The sequence below is a fragment of the Lagenorhynchus albirostris genome, chromosome 5, assembly GCF_949774975.1.
Source record: "Lagenorhynchus albirostris chromosome 5, mLagAlb1.1, whole genome shotgun sequence".
NCBI lineage: Eukaryota > Metazoa > Chordata > Mammalia > Artiodactyla > Delphinidae > Lagenorhynchus > Lagenorhynchus albirostris.
Window position 1 is genome coordinate 47,578,090 of NC_083099.1, and position 24,943 is coordinate 47,603,032.

A 24,943-nucleotide genomic window follows, 5' to 3' on the forward strand; every position below is an offset into this window, starting at 1 on the left:
AATTTTTGATTCTATGATTAATGATTTCTTAAAAAGTTTGAAACGTTTCAAAATTTAACAGAAACAGTTTGTATGTGACTCTCTTGTGTGTTAGGTATTTTGCTATGGTTTGGAGCTGTTAAGAAGAATTGATATTATTATTAACTTTAATTCTGTTCAGGAGAGTTGTGGTTTGAAGCAACCAGGCCTGACCCTTGACATACTGAATTCTAAGCTTGGAGAAAAAACTTGAAAATTTGCATTTTAAACAAGTTCCTTTGGTGATTTTGTTATACACTAAATCTTGAATATTGCTAAAATAAAGGATACAGGTGGAACACTTATACACTAGTTGTTTAAATATGATTAATTTATAGAAAATTAGGTCAATCAATGAAGTATCCTAAATTAGTGCTTCTCAAATTTATGTGTAATGGAATCACTTGGGGATCTTATTAAAAATGCAAATTCTCATTTAGTAGATCTGCAGTGGGACCAGAGATTTTATATTTCTAACAAGTTCCCAGGTGATGCCATGGCTGCTGACCCACGGATTCAGGTTGGTAGCGAAGCTCCACTTAACATAGGTTTACATGTTTGATATTTTTACTTATGGAAACAGAAAAACTGTATAATTTTCATGCAACTTGGAGAGATTCAGGAGTTGGGGTTGTAGTTTACATTAACAGTGCTATGAATTTATACAAAAAGAAAAAAATGGTTTCACCCTAAAGTTTTTTTTTCTGTTACACATGGAAAAATGCAGACTTCCTCTGCATATTAGAATACTTGAAATACAGTTTTTAAAAATATAAAGACATTTATAGGCAATGCCCATGAAAGAATTTATGAGTATCCAAGGACACAATACTTATCACTGAATCTTTTACTGCTTGTATATTCAGAAGACATATTCATAAAGCTGAGGTTATTGGAGACCAGTGTTCTTGTTTTCATTTATAATGTACACAGGTTGGGCTAACTAATGTTGATTCTGTATTGATATTCTGAGTTTGTGATGTCCTTTATTACCATATCACTACTTTTTTTTTTTTTTTTTTTGGCGGTATGCGGGCCTCTCACTGTTGTGTCCTCTCCTGTTGCGGAGCACAGGCTCCGGACGCACAGGCTCAGCGGCCATGGCTCACGGGCCCAGCCGCTCCGCGGCATGTGGGATCTTCCCGGACCGGGGCACGAACCCGTGTCCCCTGCATCGGCAGGCGGACTCTCAACCACTGCGCCACCAGGGAAGCCCATCACTACTTCTTAAGCATTACATATATTGCTATACCTGTGTAGCCATCAGTCAACTAAATGAGTTACCTATAAGGAAGAGTAAACATTATTAGACAAGTGTGTGGCTTTTATAAAGCCCAAAATGCAATTTGTGTTAGCTGACATAAGATTAAACTCTACCATTCAGAATGTTTACCATAAAATATTTCAATACAATTTAGATGTCCCTTAAATGAAAAGGGATTCTGCCCTGTTATTAGCATGTTTGTGGAGTGCTTAAAAATAGAATACTTGATAGTACCAAGTTTTTCCTATTGTTTGATTTTGTTTATAATTTCTTCAATAATTTCCTTTCTATTGAAAAAGTAAATCTTTTTTTTTTAGTTTCTTTTTCTTAAATTGAGGTATAGTTGATTTACAATATTATATTAGTTTCAGGTATACAACATAGGAATTCAAAATTTTTATAGATTATACTCCATTTAAAGTTATTATAAAATATTGGCTATATTCCCACTGCTGTACAATATACCCTTGTGGTTTATTTATTTTGTACATAGTAGTTTGTACCTCTTAGCTCCCTTACGCTATCTTGCCCCTGCCCTCTTTCCTCTCCCCATCGGTAACCACTAGTTTGTTCTCTATATCTGTAAGTTTGTTACATTTTCGTTATATTCATTTGTTTGTTTTATTTTTTAGATTCAGCATACAAGTGATAACATACAGTATTTGTTTCTCTTATTTCACTTAGCAGAATACCCTCTAGGTCCATCCACATTGTTGCAAATGGCAAAATTTCATTCTTTTTTATGGCTGAGTAATATTCCATACATATACATATACTACATCTTTATCCATTCATCTATCGATAGGCATTTAGATTGCTTTCATATCTTGGCTATTATAAATAATGCTGCTATGAATACCGCAGTGCATATATCTTTTCAAATTAGTGTTTTCATTTTCTTCAGATATATACCTAGGAGTAGAATTACTGGATCATATGGTAGTTATATTTTTAATTTTTTGAGGAGAAAAATGAAAAAGTATAGTTCAGTTCCATTTCCTTTAAAATGTATGTTAGCACAGATACACACATGCACACACACGCACACACACACAATGTGCACAGCCAGCTTATGAAAACTTTCCTATTTTTCTTATATTTTGGGGGGGGGGAAATCAACAACAGTTATACATCTGCTTTTATTTTAAATAATTTTTCAGCTTCACTGAGGTATAACTGACAAATAAAGTTATATATATTTAAAATTTACAATGCAATGATTTGATATATGTATACATTGTGAAATGATTACCACAATCAAGTTGATTAACACATCTATCACCTCACACAGTTACCTCTGTGTGTGTTTGTGTGTGTGTGTGTGTGTGTGTGTGTGTGTGTGTGTGGTGAGAATGCTTAAGATGTACTGTCTTAGCAAATTTCAAGCATGCGATACAGTATTCTTAACTATAGTCACCATTCTGTACGTTAGATCTCCAGAACTTATTCATCTTATAACTGAAAGTTTGTACCCTTTGATCAATATCTCCCTATTTCTCCCACCCACCAGCATCTAGAAACACCATTCTTCTCTCTGTTTCTATGAGTCTATTTTATTTTTTTTGGTTTCGCATACAACTGATACCATACAGTATTTGTTATCCTTTGTCTGGCTTATTTCACATAGCACAAGGCCTTCTGAGTTTATCTCTGTTATTATAAATAACCCCCTCAGCCCTAGCAACCACCATTCTATTCTGTTTCTATGTATTCTACTATTTTATTTTATTTTACTTTATTTTTAGATTCTGCATTATGGGTGAGTTCATACAGCATTTGTCTTTGTCTGCCTTATTTCACTTAGCATGGTATCCTTCAGAGTCATCCCTGTTGTTGCAAATGGCAGGATTTCCATCTTTTTATGGCTGAATAATATTCCTTTGTGTGTGTGTATACATTTGTGTGTATTTGTATATATACATATGTTACACAGGAATGCATATATTACATTTCTTTATCCATTCATACATCAGTGGACACTTAGGTTGTTTTATGCCTATTATGAATAATGCTGCAATAAACGCGGGAGTTACAGATATCTTTTCAAGATACTGATTTCTTTTCCTTTGGATATATATTTTAGATATCAACTCCTTGTCATATATACGGTTTGCAAATATTTTCTCTCATTTTGTAGGTTTCCTTTTCATTTTGTTGATAGTCACCTTTGCTTTACAGAAGCTTTTTAGTTTGATGTAATACCACTTGTTGCTTTTGCTTTTGTGTCATATCCAAAAAATTGGTGTCATATCCAAAAAATTATTGCCAAGACCAGTATCAGGATATTTTCCCCTATGTTTTCTTCTAAGAGAGCAAACCTAGAGAATATGAAACTTAACTCAGCTGCTTTGTTTCATGTCTGCCAACTAAGTTATTCTTGAGGGAGTCTGAAGCCTCTACATGCACATAAAAATAGCTAATGAAAAACACTGCGTTATGAAAACTGGAAGAGATATTTCCACAAAATAATCCGTTTACTTATAGAAGATAGTTTAACATTAATAAGCTAAAAGCTAAAGGTGCATTATATATATATTGGCTTCTGATTTTGATGAGACAAAGATGCATGGATTTGTGAAAAAGGTGTTTAATAAAATAAAACAAAACCAATGCAAATAAAACACGTACTGTCCTTTGTCCAAATTCACCCTTTATTATGTATTGAGTATAGACACACTTTTCCTCTCTTTGAAAATTGCAGAGTTTTTTGGTCTATTTGGGGGAAAATTACATGGTTATTTGTGACATATGGCATGTTCCAGAAAACGTTTTTTCAGCAGTCATGCCAGCTACTAGCTGATACAGCAGTTTTTTCTCTTTTTCAAATAGGAGACAGTGTTTCATCTCTCCCCTTTTCTGAAAATTTTGTGATAATTCACAAATATATAAATCTGACACTTGTTCACGCAATTGCTCTTTATCTGTTATTCAAGGAAAATTGCTGATGGAGAGATCATATTTTTCTATATGATTGAGTCACCTCCCTTCAAGTATTTTCTGCTTAAATATTTATAACCAGGTACCTATGGAAAAACATGGGCTGTGCGCATGAGAGAGAACCAAGTTTAAACACCAGATCTGCCACTTACTAGATGTTTGTCCTTGGAACAAGGTTGTTTAATTTTCATCTGTATATTCAAATAGTAACACCTACTTCATAGGATTATCTGAGGATTAAATGATATAATGTGTATGAGGAATATAATAAGTACTTGACACATAGCAGTCAGTCATGAAAGGCTAGCAATTAGCATTAACATTACCATATTTCAGCTCTTCTAAGGCACATAATTTTTCACATTTTAACATTAAGAGAATGGAGTGATCAATGGTGTCTTACAGTTGCTGGTAACAACCAAGACTTAGACGGCCTTGCCCGCGCACACGGTAATCTTGTTGCATGACGGCTGTCTGACTGTAATCTCTTGGCTTCTCAGTCCACAAACCATTTGAGAAAGAATCATAATGGCTATTTGAAGAAGCATTGTGAATCCTGGTTATCATCTGAAAACCTTACACTGATTTTTCTGTCAGATAAAGCGCCAGTTTCAAAACTCGTGGAATACTTATCAATAGCTTAGAAGAAAGTCCTAGAGACAGAAGTTGCACTACGGGCATGACTGTGTCACCAGTGCTCTTAGTGCTGTAGAGGATAATGGTGTGGGCAAACGTGGACATCAATCACTGCACAGAGAGTGACTTGGAGCCGGACTCTGTATTTTAGAAACATTTTACTTTGCTTATATTTTCTTTTTAATATATACATAGGTATGATCTACAATAAAATGTATTTAAATAAGTCTAAATGGAAGATATACTTAATGTTTCAAATGAGTTTGAAATAAACATTCTGTTTAACATGTCATAGTTTTACTGAAAGTGATTTTTTTCTTTCTAAGCTGTACGTAAAACAAAGGAGTGTCCTACAACTGATGTCTTGAATTGGATGAACTAGCATATTATTCACAGCAAGACTTGTGAAGGAATCACATTTATTAAAGTACATAGCGAGTGGAAATGTTGTCACGTATAAATTCCCAGGGAGATTGCTTTCATTGGCTCTCAGAAGGGTTATTTAGAAGTTCAAATTCAAAAAGAGGGGAGGGGAGAGTGTGTGAGAGAGGAAAGGAAAAAGGGAGTAGAACAGCAAATATTCACAAGCTACTTGCAAATGGTAATTATTTTCAGCAAAATGACTCCACAGTATCTGAAGCAGACTGAACTTGGTCATTAAAAAACATCTGAAAGAAGAATTTTTCTGACATCCATCACATAGAAGTGACTGTTAATGACCAGAATGCATGTAAGGAGGGCAGAGTGGGAGGGTGGGGATATTAAATCTAGTTTATCTTTTTTTTAAAAAAATTACATCTCTTAATGTAGCTTAACATTCTCGCCTTATATACTGTACATGCTAATTAGAGGCAATCCATGAGGAGGCTGATAATTATCAGATTAAATGCCAGAGGTTTAATTTTGTCCTGAAAATTTTTTTTCTTCCAATAAAAATCTTTCCTCCAATAAGATTGTTTATAATTAGCTGGTCTTAACAATTCATAAGCTATAGAAGCTATAATCACACAATACTTCCTTAGCAACAGACTTTTAATTTTTAATTTCATTGTCTTTACATGGATTGATTTCTAGGGCATTTCCTATGTCATAATGATGTCAATGGAAGAAAATTTTAAATGAATGCTAGATCTTGGTATTTCTGAAAGAAAATATTTTTCTAATTGAAATTATTCAGAAATATTTACTTGAACCAAATAAGGTGGAATGCATTTTGTTCATTTGGCTTCTACTTCAAATAGTAGTTTCTGAGTTTTTTAATTAATATCTCTTACATTAATAAAGCTAAAATTCTTTAGCAAGAACTAAAGTGTTAGCTTTTACCTGGGCAAGTTTTAAAAGGGAAAATAACACGCCACAAGATGTCACTGTAATCCTCATAAACTGATAAGTGTAGTAACTGCTTTTATTTCAACATTTAAAGAAGTTAGGTGAGAAAAAAACTCTCACAATAGGCACAAAGCAGTTGGTAGCTTTACTGTCTATCTTTTCGAATCTAAACATAACTATAAAAAGTACACCCTGGAATGAGCCTCTGGCATTCAATGACAACTTACATAGAATAGAGTAAGAATCTTTCATTCTTCTTAAATAAAATCATCTTCATTTTTATGGCACAATTCTATCTATCCTATTTTTTTTGTTGTTGTTGTTGTACGCGGGTCTCTCACTGTTGTGGCCTCTCCCGTTGCGGAACACAGGCTCCAGACGCACAGGCTCAGCGGCCATGGCTCACGGGCCCAGCCGCTCCGTGGCATATGGGATCTTCCCGGACCGGGGCACGAACCCGTGTCCCCCGCATAGGCAGGCGGACTCTCAACCACTGCGCCACCAGGGAAGCCCTATCTAGTCTATTTCTGATTCAGATTTCAAGTAGGATAATACTTTGGACTCATTGGAAATAAAAACTCCAGGTTAAAGATGCAATAAAAGCTCTTTATACCAGTTCTATGATGCCTTTGATGTTTATGGAAGACTCCACTGCCAGCCAGAATGGACATAAAATTGTGAGAAAAACACAGCGTGGGGCTTCCCAGGTGGCGCAGTGGTTGAGAGTCCGCCTGCCAATGCAGGGGACACGGGTTCGTGGCCCGGTCCAGGAAGATCCCACATGCCGCGGAGTGGCTGGGCCCGTGAGCCATGGCCACTGAGCCTGCGCGTCCGGAGCCTGTGCTCCGCAACGGGAGAGGCCACAACGGTGAGGGGCCCGCGTACCGCAAAAACAAAAAAAAACAACAAACAAACACAGCGTGGGCCATTAAAAAAAAAAGGAAAAAAAATCTTTCCTGGTAATATACTCAAAACAAAAATTATAAGTGAACTACTCATTCTTGTTAACTTCCAGTTGAAAATCTCCTTCTGATTCACATCCTATAGTCAAAGCACACAGATTAAAAGGGAATGTATGAACCTCGGTTTCAACTATAATGAAAAACTCATGGGGAAAAGTGAGTTTAGTTGGTTCTTTCAAGATCACTTTTACCATTACTGGTAGAGAGGACAACCTGTGATTTATTAAAGAAAGTTCTTTTAATGTTTTGAACATGTAAAATAATATTATATTCAGAAATTTTAGGCTGTAGTTACAAGGGACTGATTGTTTTGCATACATGGATTTAGAGGCATTTTTTAAAAAAAGTTGTCCCTTTTTAAAAAGGAATGTCTCATTGAAAACATTTTAAAAAGCAAATCCCGTTGTACACCTGAAACTACCGGTAATATAATATTATACATAACTATACTTCTATTTAAAAATTTTAAAAAGCAAATCCCTGTAACTGGTTATATGAAAGCCTTCGCCACCTGCAACTTTGGTCATCACTTTTGCTTTTACTGAAATTTTTTCCATATTTATTCACTTAATTACTAGTTAATCATGCTACAAAGAGGTACAAAGATGAATCAGACACGAGCCAACAGACTCTTAAAGCTCTTGAAACCCAGTTGAAGGAAGCAACTGTTTAAGCAGATGAGGTTAGGATAGAAGCTCATACTGGGTGCAGCTGGGCATAGATGAAAAGGTGAGTTCACCAGGAAGGGGAGGTAAAGAGGTCCAGTCTATATAAATTTCAAACAGGAGGTAACAAAGCCCTTCAGATGACTGTTTTTTTCACTAGATATGCTGATTTATTTCCCTCTAAACTGAAAGAAAACCTGCCAAAATGCATGATTTCAGTTTTCTTTTCGGTTTGAAAAATTTACTTAACTCATCAAACCAACCATTTCATTGTTAATGTCAATGAAAGATAAGAAATTGTTTACTTGGAGATAGAAAACATTTCTAAAGAGATGTTCTCTGAAGTAATGCTCATGTGGCTGCATAATCATATTGAATCCCACACTTATTTGCTTCAGCACATAACTTACTGCAACAAAGAAGTGCTTGTCTATTGATCTCCTGGTCTGTAAGAAAGGAAAAGGTGAAAAAAAATTACAATACTTTAATGGAGAATAGAGATACAGCAAATCCTATGAGTTTATCTTGTCAGCTAGAAGTTCTGTCCCCATTAGTAAAGCATGTTTTGATCCCCAAACCTAGTCTCCGGAGTTAGGAAAACAGCTTCTCCTCTGTGATAGCCACAGCTAAGCCTACCTGTGGGAAGTCCCAGCCCAGGCATACATGGCAAACTCCTTGGCCTTGACATTCAGGCTCAGGGAACAGAGATTACTCCAGTGCTGGCACAGACAGAATTTCTGTGGCCAGAGGTTTTACATCATTACAAGGTGACAGAGTTCCTACGTGGTAGATTTCTAGCCATGGACAGACATATAAGCTGATCCTGGGCAATGACCTGGCTGGAAGTAGACAAGAACAAGTTCACAGTCCTCATGGTCTTCCAACCTTGGGGAGATCTCTCTCCAAAAACATCACCAGGACCACCAATTCCTGGGTAACCTCTCTAAGGTAGGAATGGAGTACTGTGCCCACCCACTCACATCTGGTGGTGTTTGCATCTTTGACCGGCTTCTTTGCTCTTTGGGGAATAAACTCAAGTACTGGCCGCCTAAACTAGGTCCGAGACATTCCCATACCCACCCTGCAACCCTAACCATCTTCTTTGGTCTGACCTAGGTTCCTGCTGTGGCTTCCTCTTAAAGTAAGAATGTCAGCTACTGTCAAACAGAAGATATTTTCCTCAGAGAATTAGATTTTTTTAAATTTTACAACAATTATCAAAACAAAAAGCCTCAATAACAGAAAAAAAATCCAAACAATTTGATTATAAAATAAGCAGAGGAAACGAATAGATATTTTTTCAGAGAAGACATTCAGATAGCCAACAGGTAAATTAAAAAGTGCTTAACATTACTAATCATCAAGGAAATGCAAATCAAAACCTTTTAGAATGGCTGTCATCAAAAAGACAAGCAGTAACAAGTACTGGCAAGGATGTAGAGAAAGGGGAACACGTGTGCATTGTTGGTAGGAATGTAAACCTGTGCTGCCACTATGGAAAACAGTATAGAGGTTCCTCAAAAAATTAAAATTAGAACTACTGTATGATATAGCAATTCCACTTCTGGGTATACTTTCAAAAGAAATGAAATTACTGTCTCAAAGAGATATCTGCACCCCCATATTCATTGCAGCATTATTTACCGTAGGTGAAACATGGAAACAACGTAAGTAACCATGGATAAAGTACCCATGGATGAGTGGATAAAGAAAAGATGATGTATACATACAATGAAATATTATTCAGCCATAAAAAAAGCAGGCAATCCTGCTGTTTGCTATAACATGGATGGACCTTGACGGCATTATGCTAAGTAAGATACTGCATGATCTCACTTACACGTGGAATCTGAGAAGATTGAACTCACAGAAACAGAGAACAGATTGGTGGCTGCCAGAGGCCAGGGGTAGAGGGGCGTAGACTGAAGGTGCTCAAAAGGCACCTCAAAACCCCAAACCTAACAGTTCATAGAAGGCAAAAGACAGGACTAGTCCTTTGGCAAAAAAATGGCTAACTTTTCACCACTCGTTCCTTTTTTATCCTGGGAACAGCAGATTCCAGCTTGCCTTGCAGTGGTGTGCAGCTAAGTAACTAAATTCTGGCCAAAGGTATGTGAGCAATTATGTACGTCATTTCACCACTTTCTCTCCCTTCATCTGCTGACTGGCTGTGGAATATCTCTCAAGGGGCTCAGGCCCTAAGAGCTGGAAGAACTCCAAGAGGGAAGGAGTCTGGTTCCCTGAGCTGCCACTTGCAGAAGAGATGTCCAGAAGAGCCAAGGGACCAGGAAGACTCATTTGACCTGTGCACGAGCAAAAACCAAAACTTGTAGAGTTAAGCCACTACATTTGAGTTTGTTTGTTTATTATAGCAGTTAGTCTACTGTGACTTTTCTAAGCATACATATAACTGATTTATTCTCATATGCATGCTGTATACCTTTTCACCTTTTTTCCGTTTTTCTCGTCCTTGACGTTTTATCAAAATAATACACTATGTAATATACTCATCCCAGATACAAGGTGGTCTGCAATCATCAAGACACATTTATTTTACATTAATGCTCGATCTTTGTGAGGTCGCTTTCATTAGAAACTGTTGAATAATGCAGGACATTATTTTCAGGAAGGATTTTCAAGTGCTGGCACCTTATGCAGCTCCCTTGCACAGGCCTACTGTGTCAACTAATAGATATTGATAGGATTTATACCACCTCTCTGCTTCTGACTCCAAGAACCACATACTTGAAACAGTTCTTTGCTTCCCGGACCAGTCATCCTCAGGACACTGCATCTTTTGCCTGATTCTCTCTCTCAGGAACTTTAAACTGCACTTAAGAAGAGACCTGATTGATAGATCGCCCTCCCACACGCTCAGGCTGAGGCTGCTACAGGTATTAACAATCCTTACCCCCATCATTTCTTCCCAGGTCTGAGCCACCAGGAAAAGAAGTCAGGCAGGATAATAGGAGATCCTATTAATGAATAGTTATTCATTTTTAAATTTATTCATTACTGACTGAGAACCAGCAGGCTCTGTGAGGTCACAGGGAAGCCAGAGAGCTTGGTTCAGCCCCTATCCTCAGAGAGCTTACACTCTTAGAGAAAGAGGTGGGGGGAGAGACAGGCATGTACTAAGGCAGTTACAATCCCGTGTGAGGTGTGTGAGAGACGGAAGCTCAGGGTGGGTATCTGTCAAAATTAATTAATCCGTGCAAACTTTAGATTTCTGCATTTTATTGTATGCAATATAATATATTTAAAAAATATTGTCTAAACAGGAGCCTATTAAAGCATTTTTTAAAAATTGCATTTGTTATTAGCCTTCCCCCTCTTCTGTTGCAAGGAACACTTCCTTTAGATTCATTTTCATGCTGCATTTATTTAAATATATTTACCTGTTATTCTGATTTCTAGTTTGGGTCTTTATTTTCTCTTAAAAATCAAGATATTTACTGACCCTTTATAAACTAGCCTACTTTGGGGGTATTTATGGCATTCTCATTTCACAGGCATAACACAAATTAAAACAGTGCTACAATACTTTAAAAATACAACATGCAATGGAAGCTCTAAGTGATAACAGAGAAGATGAGGAAAGACTTGCAGGCAATTTAGCAGTTTTGGGTGCATTTTTCCACCGAGAGAGGAGTTCAAGCTATCAATATAAGAACTCAGCTCTGAGAATAAGTTTCAGAATCAAAACAGAACTGATAAAAGCCCCAAACCCAAAATGGCAAGCAAAAACAAACAAATAAAAGCAATAGCCTAAAACAATCTGCCCAAATACTGCAGTGGCGATGCTAAAAATAGAACAATTTTTAATAAAAGTATAGGAAAATAATAGATCACTGAATGTGATCTTTGATACATGTATTTTAAACTGATTTTCAAAAATAAATAATTCTATTTTTTAAGAGCTAAAATCCTGACACATTCAGCATATAATACTATGAGTAATATACCAAGTAGTAATGTTCTGGCATTATGACTGTGCATGACTACAAGGCAGACCTTAATGTAATCAGTGTTTCCTCTAATGGTGCTAATGGTGACTATTCAGCTTCGACCCTGACCAAGATTGCTTTTTATTTCACTGGTTTAAAGAAAGTATGACCATTGCTAGGACTTGGCATCAGCCACGGATGTGGCAACGTAAACATTATGGAAACTTAATTTGTGCACATCTCAGGAACAGAATTTTTATCTTTGTGTACTTTGCACTTCCGACCAGCCCTTTAAAGACCTCCTGGGATGCCTAATTTATTCTAAGGTAATGGAGGTACAAAAGTTTTGTGCTAGATGCCCCCTCCAACCCAGCCCCTAAATAATCAATTATTTGCACTTAAAGAGAACCTGGTTCAATCTGCATTTTGTAGCTAAAGAAACAGAGACCCAGAGAAGTGCAGCTCTTGCCCAACATAACCATCATTATCAATTTCGTCAGCGTGTTGACACTTACTGTGCACTCTCTGTATGCTGGCCATTGTGCTTTATATGTTGTACCATATCATCCTCTTAATCCTGGGTGCTATTTTCATTTCCATTTATTAATGAGAAACTGATGCTTGAAGCAGTTGTATACTGTGCTCAGGGTCACACAGCTAAAATGTCAGTTGTGGGGAGTCCTTCAGAGCCAGCATTCTGAATCACTGCACCAATGCCTGTTGGTTATGGAATCATAGAACCCAGGTTTCAGGACTACTAAGTATAAGTCGGTAGGGTTATTAAAAAACTTGCCACATTTTAGGCATTCCAAAATGCTGGTGAGCAAATAAATGAGTGAAAATGAAATGCACAAAACATAATGCTTTGTCTTCGAAAATTTATCTGCAGCAAATTTTCACCAACACATTTGCAAGAGTGGCTCCATCCATATAGTTGGACATCAGTTTCAAGATTACCTTTCAAAATTGCTTGTACATTACAATCACTATGTTAACAGAAAATAAAATATAAGGCAGTTCAGAGAGGGAACACGTGTACTGTCTATAAAGAAGTTGTGACCTGAGAACATGACTGAGATATCTGAATGTATCTTAAAGAAAACAAGAATAAATGTAAACAGCAAAGAAATTATCAATGATAAAACTGAAACTATAACATTTTTAAAGAATTAACATAACATCAACTTTTTGAAATTTCTAATAAAAAGCTAGTCTATACAGAATATAATATGTATATAAATATATCTATATTTCCCTAAATGGGAGTTGATTTATATGCCAATATACTGCCATCTGATACTTCTTTATTGAAGCTTTAACATCATCTAGCAGGTACTGAGTGAAAGGGACAGCAAGGCAGACAAGAATCTATTGTAATCTACCAAAATCATGTCTCAGATTTTCTAGGAAAATACCAATTTAAAAGAGATATTCTGCCCACACTCCTTATTATAAAACACCCAAGTGTTTCTGAAATTTCTACATTTGAACACCAGCATGCCCTCTCCCAGACCTTCTCTCGAAGCCAAAAATCAATATATTCAATATCAATTTATTTAACAAATATTTACTGGTCATCTATTATATGCCAGGCCCCTAGGATAGAAGAGTGAGAATTATTCCTAACTTTAGGTTCAGAAAAATAAGTAGCTTTATGTCAACTTGATGGTAAATTGTACATTAAAATTCAGTTGACCTTCAAAAAAGGCTAAAACCATCTCTTTCTGCTGGATGTGTGATTGCCTAGGAAACTTCCATTACAAAGAAGCTAAAATAGGTTTTTGTATTTTCTTTTACATTCTTTTTAGTATTTTGGAGAGTAATTAGTCTTTTAAAATTAAAGATGAAAACATTTTAAGTTATGAGTTTAAACAGAATTTATCTCTATATAAGGGGAACTCATCCATGAATATTTACATTTTAGTGGCAAAATCAGATAATCCCTGCATGATATTGCAGCCAATGTATTATTTGAATTCCATCATGTAATATTTTTTACTACTGTTCAATAATCTCAATAACTTTTGTGATTTTGTAAAAGTAATATCTATTTATTATATAAAATATGAACTAAATGTCCATCAAAACAGGAATGGATGAATAAATTATCGCAGATTCATACAATTTAACACTATGTGTCAGTTAAAGAAAATAGAGTTTCAGGGATTACTATCAAAAAAATTCTCAAAAACATAGTATTGAACAAAAAACTATATAGTATGATACCATTTCTATAAAATTTTAAGCCATATAAGCCAAGCAGTACCATATAGTACTAAATGGATGTACACAGTAAAAATATAAAAACCTGTGTCAATTAAAAAGGCTAGAAATGAGATCAAGAAGGGTATCCGAGGGAGGAAGATATCAGATGTATGTGTACTACAGTACAGCAATTACCTTTACGCAGCAAGTATAGGTGACTCTAGGGCTCATCTACCTTTCCTTAAGCATCCTAGTGCTGTCTTTAGTCCAATGTCAGAAAGTGGTTGTTTCCTATAATTTAATTTTTAAGTTGTTTAATCCTCTTATTTCCTTATGGTTTGAAGTGCAAATATTATTTAATTCCGAAAAATAACCAAAAAAGAAAGAAGGAAGGAAGGAAATAAGGAAGGAAGGAAGGAAAAGAAAGAAAGAGAAAGAAAAGAGGAAAAAAAGAGGAAAGAGGAGGGAAGGGAAGGAAGGGGAGGGGAGGGGAGGGGAGGGGAGGGGACGGGAGGGGACGGGAGGGGAGGGAAGGGGAGGGAAGGGAAGGGAAGGGAAGGGAAGGGAAGGGAAGGGAAAAACCCTCTGAAATTGACATTGTAAAAAGTTGTTAAGACTTGGCATTTTGAGTTTTCAGTTCTGGGATGTTTGTTTTGTTATACTCTACTGTATGTTTGAACTATATCATAATTTTATAAATTATTGAAGATAGAAATAAAAGAACATTTAAAAAATTCTGACAAGCCAAAAGGAAAAAAGAATTTTTCATTACTATACCACCACATATATTTTGTTACCATTTTAAAAAGTATACACATATTTTCAGAATATTAAATATTTATCCTTACATCTTTCCTGAATGGCATTTCATTGTGTGTCTGTAACATGCTTTGCTTAATCGATCCTACCTTCCTGAAAATGTAGGCTGTTTTAATTTTCATAATTTTAAATAATGCTTTAATGAATGTTCTTGTACATGTATTTTTTATACATAACCATGATAATATCCTTGAATATAGTCTTATAAGTAAAATTTCTGGGTCAAAACTATACACTGTTTTTTTTAGGATTAATCATGTTTTGAAATTGCTCTCCAAAAAGATTATATTAAGTTATATCAACAGACTATGAGACAGCCCATGTTCTCAGAGTATCATTTATTGCTTTTAAAAAATCTCCAATTGTTACAGGTAATGGAATTTTACTCTTTTTACTTTTGGAAAATGTTTCATGTCTTTTGTCTATATGTTAACTACACATTTATCTGTTTTCTTATAGTTCTGTAAGATTCTGATATTAAATACATTAACCTTTTCTCATATGTTGTAAATATTTCCTTCATGTTGTGTTTTGTCTTTTATTTTGGTTTAGAGTGTTTTTAGTCTTGAATTTTATAGTTAAATCTATCAATATTTCTCCTTATGTTTTCTGCATATATATATATATATATAAAATCACTTATGTAATCTTTAGCATTTCTGTTTCATTTTGCATTTGGATATTCAACCCATATGGAGTTTATTTTAGTATATTTGGACATATGGTGCTAGGAATCTATTTTATTATAGATTATTACAAATAATTGATCAGCTGTTTCAAAAGCATTCATTGAATAATCCAGACTTAGCCTGCAAACTTAAACTTTTTTCAATACTTAATTCTCATATGTCCTGTTTGTGAATTGTGTATTTTCTTCCTATATTGAGACAAAATATTTCTCCACAAAAAGATATATTTCTACTACTTTTTTTTTTTTTTTTTTTTGCGGTACGCGGGCCTCTCACTGCTGTGACACCTCCCGCTGCGGAGCACAGGCTCCAGATGCGCAGGCTCGGTGGCCATGGCTCACGGGCACAGCCGCTCCGCGGCACGTGGGATCCTCCCGGACCTGGGCACGAACCCGCGTCCCCTGCATCGGCAGGCGGACTCTCAATCACTGTGCCACCTCTAGTACATTTTTGAAAGAACTTTAAGTTTTCCTAGAGTTCACATTGTGTTAAAATTTTTAATGCAATCTTTGTAACTTAGACCTTTGCTTTTTCTTACTTTCACTGCTCTTAGAATTCTAGTCTTGCTCATGCCTAGAGAAGAAAAAAAATATTGAAGCATGATCTATTGGTTACTGACATTTAGAACCATTATACTCAAAATCCCAGGAATTTGAACTCACAATCAAAATAATTATAATATACCGAGCACAAAGACAGATAATACTCACTGGCTAAAATGTTACTAACAGGAAATTCTGAAACTGGAATATATTAGCCTTTATTTAAGCTACTGCATATTATATTATTGAAATCTAAGTTTTTACATCTCTGTGATTTGTTCCTCCTCTGGGGCAGTGGATGGAATGAAAATTCATAGGACATGATCTGAATGTTCTTATTCTTATCCTCTTTCTCGCCCATGTACAAGGAGTACTTGCATTTCACACATTACCCCTTCCCATATTACGTGCGGTTACACTGCCATGGCCATGGAAAAAAGAATGTTCATAAGGTATTTCTTCATTGGACAAGCCTCCCTGAGCCTTAAGATCTGCATCTGTTCGTTTTCTCATTAATTGAACTGTAAATGTGTACAATTTAACTCATAGAAGTGTATGGATGATGAGGCTGAATCTACCCTCAAAGAACACATTTTGGCCCTTGTCTTCCCAGGTCTCTAGAAAACTCAACAGCAATTTTTCATTACGGAAATTTAAAAATACACAAATAGAGAATAATAATAATGAAATACCATGTGTCCATCACTGAGTTTCAGAAGCTATCAACATTCTGTGATTTTTGTCTCAATAGTCTTTGATATGGTGACATCTCACTCATTCTGATAACGCTCTCCTAGTTTGCCTCTTATTCCTCTGGTGGCTGCTTCTCAGTCTTCTCCTTTTTTCTTTAAACTATTAGTTTCCCCTTAAACTCAACCACTCCCATAGCTTCATTCACCAACTCCTAAATTCATATGTCCGCTCAGGCATCTGTTTGGGGGAACATTAAACTCAATGTGACTGAATGTAACACATTACCTTTCATATTCTCCTCAGTCCAACTCATCATTTCATATCGCAAGAAATGATATATCCACCCAATTATTTATTCCAGAAACAGAGATATGATCCTTGATAATCCTTTCTTTCACAATAAATCATCAAATTACTCAATTTAGTCTCCTAACTACTTTTCAAACATGTCTACTTCTTTCCATCTCCATTGTCAACACAATGATCAGCACCGTCTGATGAAATATAATGTAATCCACCCATGCAAGTCACCCGTATAAGTTTGTATTTTCCAGTAGCTCCATTAAAAAAGTAAAAAGAAACAGGTGAAGTTAAATTTAATAAGATATATTGTTTAATTCAATATATCCAAAACATTATCATTTTAACATGTAATCAATATAAAATATTACTAATGAAATATTTACATTCTTTTTTTCTTACTAAGTCTTTGGAATCTGGTGTGTGCTTTATACTTACAGCACACTGTAATTTGGACAAACCACATTTTCAAGTACTCAGTAGCCACATGTGGCTAATGCCCATATTGGACTGAGCAGCTCTAGTCCAAACTCTGACCAACTCTTTTTGCAGTGTCTGTTAATGGGCTTCACATGCCCATTTGGTCCCCTTTCAGTTCATTCTTTATGGGTAGCCAGAGTAATTTTTTTCTCAGTGCAAATCTGTTTTTATGAGTAAGCTTAAATCCTTCAGTGACTTCCCATTTTTCCCTTTGGTTAAAGTCTGAAACTTCCAACAGAAACTACCCCATTTGATATCTGACCCCATTTGATATCTCCAATCGGTATATTGTGCAAAGTTTCTTTCCATTTCACAGCCTTTAACAAGCTTGAAATATTTTTGCTCCTATCCATCCTTAATTCTTAAAGTACCACTTAACGGAAATTTTCCTTAATACCCCTTTCCTCTCGCTTCCCCCAGAACAGGTTAGAATTCCAATTACATAGCCTGATGGCACACAGTACTTTTATTTCATGGCAGAAATTACTTGTTATTATTTGTTCAACATAGGCCTCTCATTCTTATTCATCTTTGTTTTCTGGCACCAAGAACAATGCTCGGCACTGAATAAATATATGTTGAATGTATGAATTTGACCCTCTTAGCCTGATTCACCTGAGAAAAAGTCAAGATTGCCAAGATGGGCTTAGACCAATTCACATCCCTGGGCTAAGGGAGGGACTCTTTGTCCTTGAGCACAAAGCTATCCCATTCTTGAACAAAATTAATGTTCTGTTAACAAGAAAAAAGGAGAAAGAGTTGGCTATTGGGTAGGCTACAAATATCATCTACCAGAATTTCCAATTTACCATTGTGATAGGCTGCTCACCTACTCTGGTTTACATCAGCCCTGAGAAAAGCAAGGCAGAGCCATTTGGAGATAAATTTGTGGATGGAGGAGTTTTGTTTTGTTTTAAACTGTAAAAATAAAGTGGAAGAAACACACTGTATTTGTCAGGGTTCGCCAGAGAAAGAGAACCAATAGAATATATATAGAGAGAGATATATATAACAGGAGCTTTATTATAGGAATTGGCTCATGTGGTCATGGAGGCCAAGAAGTCCCACAGTCTGCTGTCTGCAAGCTGGAGAACCAGAAAAGCTGATGATAAAATTCAGTTTGAATCTGAAAGGTCCAAGAACCAGGACTTGCAATGTCCAAGCACAGGAGAAGAGGGGCATCCCAGCTCAAGAAGAGGAAGAGAGAATTTGCCCTTCTTTTTGTTCCATTAGGGCCCTTCAAAGGATTGATGATACCTGTTCACATTGATGGGGGCAGGTTTCTTTACTTAGTTTACCGATTCAGTTGCTAATCTCTTTTGGAAACACCTTCATGAATGTATGCAGAAGTAATGTTTTGCTAGCTATTTGGACATCCTTTAGTCCAGGCAAGTGGAAGCCTAAAGTTAACCATCACACACAAATTATTATCCAATATTCACAAACATTTTCCTGCATCACTGCATTTGGTCCTCCCCCAAATTCTGGGCAACCTCATTAATTTGGTGTTATTACCATTTTGCCTAATTTACAAAAGAGAAATCCCAAATCAGGAAGGTTAAGTGATTTGTCCAAGGGAATTTGGAAATTAGACGTTACGACTTGGAGAGGGACACAGGTGATCTTATTCTCAAATCCAGACTCTTTTCCCCACACCAGTGGTTCTCAGTATCAGCTTCACCAAGCAACTTGTTAGAAAATCAAATTCTTGGGCCTCACCCCCAACCTAAAGAATCAGAAACTCTGGGAGTCCAGCCCAGCAGCCTGTGTTTAACAAGCCCTCCAGGTGATTCTGATACACACTTAAGTGTGAGAACCACTGTATAATACCCTGCTACCCATATCGCTTTCCCCAAAACTGATCAAAAAATTTTCTGGATATTTTATGACTTGGTGAAAAAGAAAAACACTGCCTTTTCCTGGAGATCAACCCAGGAGATCTTGGTATGGGCACTCAGGTACATGATAAGAAGCCAAAGTTGTATTTACCCTACTTCCAGATTCAAAGGGCTCTTGAAATTAAGAATCTACCCAATGGACTCCTTTTCCAAGGTTACATTCCTGAATGAAATGAGGAGCGGCCAGTTACCCTCTACAGCTCGAGCTATATTTCTATGTGAGCAGACAAGGAGAGCTAGGGAAAGTCTCTATCTCATAGAACTTATTTTCTTTTGTACTTAACAGTGAGTTACAGTGAACTCTCTCCTCTGCCCAAAACTTTCTAGTTCCCACATACTTCTGTGACCCAACCTTTTTACCACACAAAGCGCAATATTTTCTGCTTTTTAAAAAACCAAAAACATTTCAGGGACGAATAATCATCTCTGACAAAGATGCCCTAATTTGAGCTCAAGATAAATTTGTCTTCTTCCAACTTTGCCTCTGTCTTTTGCTGTGTTTTCAGGACTACAATAATTCTAACCCATAATCATGAGCTTATGCCCTGCATACTATCTACGATCCACATTTCTGGCATATTTTGTGAGAATAAAAGGAATCATAGCTGCAGGGTCAATTTCAGGCCCAACGGATATACTGGGAAAGTCTGTCTCCCTCTCCTAGTTTTGGAGCCCAGCTTCCTCTGTTGGTAATGCCTGACCATGAGGATTATCCACAGGCTTTTGCTGCTGCTTGGTTTCCTCAAAGTTCTACTCTGTCTTACTTTACCATTTTGTTCTCCCCCAACAGCATATCTCATACCTTGGATCCTATTAACATTTACCTCCACACAAGGAGGAAGCACTGTGCTGATTTTGAAGTCATAGCTGATGACCTTGAGCAAGTTACTTAGTCCTTCAGTTCCTCCTCCTTGAAATGGGCATATGCAGTGATTCTCAAAATGTACGGTACCTTAGAATTACCTGAAGGGCTTGAAAAAGAGAAAACAGAGTGCTGGGCCCTCCACAGAGATTCTGATTCAGCAGGTCTAGGGTAGGTCCTGAGAATTTTCATTTCTACAAAGGTCCCAGGTGATGCTGATGCTGCTTGCCTAGAGACCACTCTGAGAATCACTGAAATAACGTCATTAGGACGAGAAATACTATTTATAAAGTGCTCGATTCAAAGCAGCCACCTAGTGAATGTTACTCTCCTATCTTCCACCTCTATTCTACATGTCCTCAAAGCAAAGGAAATGGATGATAAAAATGAATTAATGACACTGGATTTGAATGAAATTGAGCTAAATGCAATTATCTTTGGGCAAGGCTTTTCTGGAAGCAAACCAAAAGAGATATTTCTGTGGAAATAAACCAAAGGAAATATTTGAAGTAAATGGATCTTTAGACGCTATTAATAAATATTGGCAAGGGCATCAGACAAAGGGCACTCCTGTACGTTGTTAGTAGAAAAATAAAAATTTAGAGGATGATTTGGTAGTACCTACCGAAATGTGAAAGATACATATCTTTTGACCCAGCATTTCACTTCTAGAAATATATCCTTACGAAAAACACACAAATGCACAGGAATATAGTGCAACATATTTACACAGCAGCTTCTAAACTCAAGTAGGCAAGAAATGTTATTTTTTTCCTCTAAGTCAACTTGATTTATACTTCAAGCCCATCGCACCAGGTGGTAAAAATAAATCTAATTCATTTCGGGATTCACTCCCTGACATTGTTCTGGAGTTGCATCTGAGAGCCAGGAGGCATGCACAGAGCAGAGGGGCTGAGGTATCTGTGGATAGTTGGCCTTACGTCATAATCCAGCCATGCTGTCATCTCCTGACTTGGCCATCATTCTGTTGGTACTTGGTAGATTTTATACACAGATTTCTGCTCATCTTATCACAAGATTTCCTCCTTGTGGTCCCATCCTGTCTGCTGCTTCTACAACCCCCATACCGTGCTGAGCTGCCAGGCACTTTGGGAGGCTGGGACCCTCATTCCTTTGATGCCACTTTCAGATGCCTGGGATCATTCTGATGTTTTTGTGCCCTGTAAATTCTGAGGTTGTCTAGGGCTCTAATCAACTACATAACTATTTATTTCAGTCCCACTAGTAGAGTAGATTAATAAAGTTCAATTGCTGGTTTTGAAAGTGTCACGGATTGCCATTTGAAATCTTGTATTATTTTAGTTTTTATCAAATCCTGAAGAACAGAAAATAACCATTTCAATGGTAGAAAATCTTGTTTTCAAGATAAGTCCCAGATGTAAGCCACTCCTTAATCAATGACTCTGATTATAACTTAGCAACATGCAAGTCTGGGTTAATTATATATAGGTCTATTTTTGTATGCATTGAAATGAGCCTCTGGTGGTCAAAATAGTTTTATATTTTCAAAATGATAGCAGCTGTTTATCCTTAATTTTGAGAATAATTCCGGGAGCTATGTACTCCACTTTTTGCTCAAAAGACAGGAATGACTTCACTGTTTAGATGCAGAAAGAAATATGTTATATCATTCAACCAATGCTACTTGGAACAGACTTCTTTAAAGCATATTTTGATTGTGTAACTGTTCTAAACTAAACTTGGCTTGCCCAGTCTCTGGCTGTTATATAACCTCTGAGAAAATACAAAAGTAAGAAATAAAGAGAGAATTAAATAAATGACAATAAGGTTGAGGCATTTCAGCATGCATTTTTTAAGCACCCATAACGTGCCAGATGTTGTAGATTCAAAGATAGATCAAACACAGTTCAATGAGATCTCAGACTAGGTGGAGAGATAATCAAGTAATAGAAGGTTCCATCAAACAATAGATACAAAGTATGGAGCCAGATAGCCTTTATCCCATCTGAAGAAAAGCTTCACAGTGGAGACAATATTTAAGCTGTGATGGAAGAGACACATATTCAAGAAGCAGGGACAGAATTTTACCAGGACAAAAAATATCCTGTTTATTAGACTGTTAGCTGTGTGTTGAAAGGAAGAATGTCTGATTTTCCTCCTACATCCTTAATGCCTAGAAGAGCGCCTGGATGCCTAAGAGATAATATATATTTGCTGAATGAGTGAAAGCATGATTTCAAGCAAAAGTGAGCAGCTCCTGGTGGTTCTATCAGGTTAAAGCACAGAAAGACTGGGGTTAACAGATAGAGGCTAGAAAGCTGGGTACGGACCAAATTCCTTAAGTATGATCTTCTAAGGAATTACAATTTTGTCTTGCAGATGATGGGAAACCACTAAAAGCCTTTGAGTAGGGCAGTGACACAAGTGAGTATGTAGTAGGATGTTGGGACTAGGGCTGAGCGCTTGGGACTAGAGCTCATAGGTGAGGACCAATGCTAAGTACTTCATATCATAAAAAGAACAGCCAATTATTCAGGAACAGGATTTACCTTGACCTCCCTCGACCATCACCCCGCTTCCCACACATGCATACAAGCAGCATCGGGAAAATGAAAAGAGGGAGTACAGCATTATTGGTAAGGTGGAACGTTCCCTCACTTGGCCAGGATGCCTGGGCAACCCTATAGACTCTGCTCCCTCCTCTAACCTCCATGCTCCTTCACAGGAAGCCCTGGGAATCAAAGTGGTCCTCCTCTGTTCTTTCTGAGGGCCACGGACTTGGGGAATGACTCCCTCCCTCTGACTTTTCTTTACAGGAATATCACAGAACAGTCCCTTTTGCTGGGCAAACTATTACAGCAAGCCTCCTGCTTTCATGCATTTCTAGATTAGTAGGAGAGACCAGTCTCCATGGTTCAGTCCAAGAGTCACTTTCAAGCTTTCCGAACAATTCTTCCACCACGCTCTCCACTGCACTCTGATGCATCAGTGTGGTCCCAAGATCCCGCCACTGATCAAGCATTCAGCCAGGGATGGAAGCAAAATGCGTAGCTCTGTCTCTTGCAGTGACCTTCAAGGCCTTATTCCCAACTCCTACCTCCAAGCCTCATCGCTTGGCTTGAAGGTGGATGAAATGTGCACACAGGAGGAAGGGGGGAAAGTCTCTCTCCACAAACATTGCCCTTGGGAGTGTATTGTTTGGTGGAAGTTGGGATTGTAGAAGAAATTGTTTCCCCACATCTTAGTTTAGAGGGTCGTTGTTTAGCCCAATTTCTGGCTGCTGTCTTTGGAATGTGGAGCTAATTAGCACTTCTTGTCCTGATCTGTACGTCCTAGAGGCCAATTTCAGGGCAACAGGAAAAGTTTCACTCAACATTCAACAATGGTTCCCAAAAGAAATATAATGTAAGCCACATATGCAATTCTAAATTTTTCTAATAGCCACATTAAAAAGGTAAAATAAAAGGGAATTGCCTGGTGGTCCAGTGGTTAGGACTCTGCACTTCCACTGCAGGGGGCACGGGTTTGACTGGCTGGGGAACTAAGATCCCGCAAGCTCCATGGAGCATCAAAATCAAAATTTAAAAAAAGGTAAAATAAAAGAGTTCGGATTTAATTTCATAACATACTGCACCCCAACCAATCCAAAATATATTTCAACATGTGATAAATATGAAAATATATCAATTAGATAGTTTTCATTTCTTTTTTCATACTGTCTTCAAAATCTAGTGTGTATTTTATAATTACAGGACATTTCAGTTTGGGCTATACTCATTTCAGTGCCCAGGAGCCATTTTTGACAATGCTGTTAGAGATTATCTTGTGATGAAACCTAACAATGGTCCCTTATTGCTCATAGAATAAATCCAAATTTCTATTACAAATATGTTTATGTTTTAGACGATTGTCCTGAAGGATGAAGGGGAAGGTGCTTTCTCTTACCACAGGCTTAGAGATTTCACCCTCTTCATATGTCTTTACTTATGAATCAATTATTTAGAAACTCAGCTGTTTTAAAGTATCCTTTAGAAAAGGATTTTTTTTTTTTTTTTTTTTTGCAGTACGCGTGCTTCTCACTGTTGTGGCCTCTCCCGTCGTGGAGCGCAGGCTCCGGACGCGCAGGCTCAGCGGCCATGGCTCACGGGCCCAGCCGTTCCACGGCATGTGGGATCTTCCTGGACCGGGGCACGAACGTGAGTCCCCTGCGTCGGCAGGCGGACTCTCAACCACTGTGCCACCAGGGAAGCCCTTATTTTATTTTATTTTATTTTTTTAGGAATTTTTTTCTAACTCAGGTTACTGCCTAATTAAATAGAGGCAAATATCTAGAATAACTTTTCTTTAATCTTTGTATCACAACTTTTAAAAAATTGATGAAATTTATTATCTTTCTTAAAACACAAATCAAGGCAGCTTCTTCCATAAAGGCAGCTCAATATAGTCCTTTGCAGATGGATGGGTCTACTTCAATGGCCTGGTAACTGAACATCGGCTGGATATGCCCCATCTGCTCTGTTTCAGATTTATTTCTTCAGACTGAGCAAGAAGGAATCAAGAGTAAAACTGAATCATTACTTTTTAGTTTTTTTTCTTTTTTTGGTTTGGCAGTTTGCCTCATTCCACAGAGACTTTACGAGGTCCTTATGCCTTAACTTTTTGAAGGTAAGAACTGTGATCTAATCTGTATTCTGTGGGTTACTTAGCACACTGAG

At 37.1% G+C, this 24,943-nt stretch overlaps 1 long non-coding RNA gene across 2 annotated transcripts in view; it reads right to left on the reverse strand.

Annotated features, from left to right (window-relative positions):
• Window positions 1-24,943, reverse strand: part of LOC132520982 (uncharacterized) — a 207,481-nt gene that overhangs the window by 38,850 nt on the left and 143,688 nt on the right. The window lies entirely within an intron of this gene.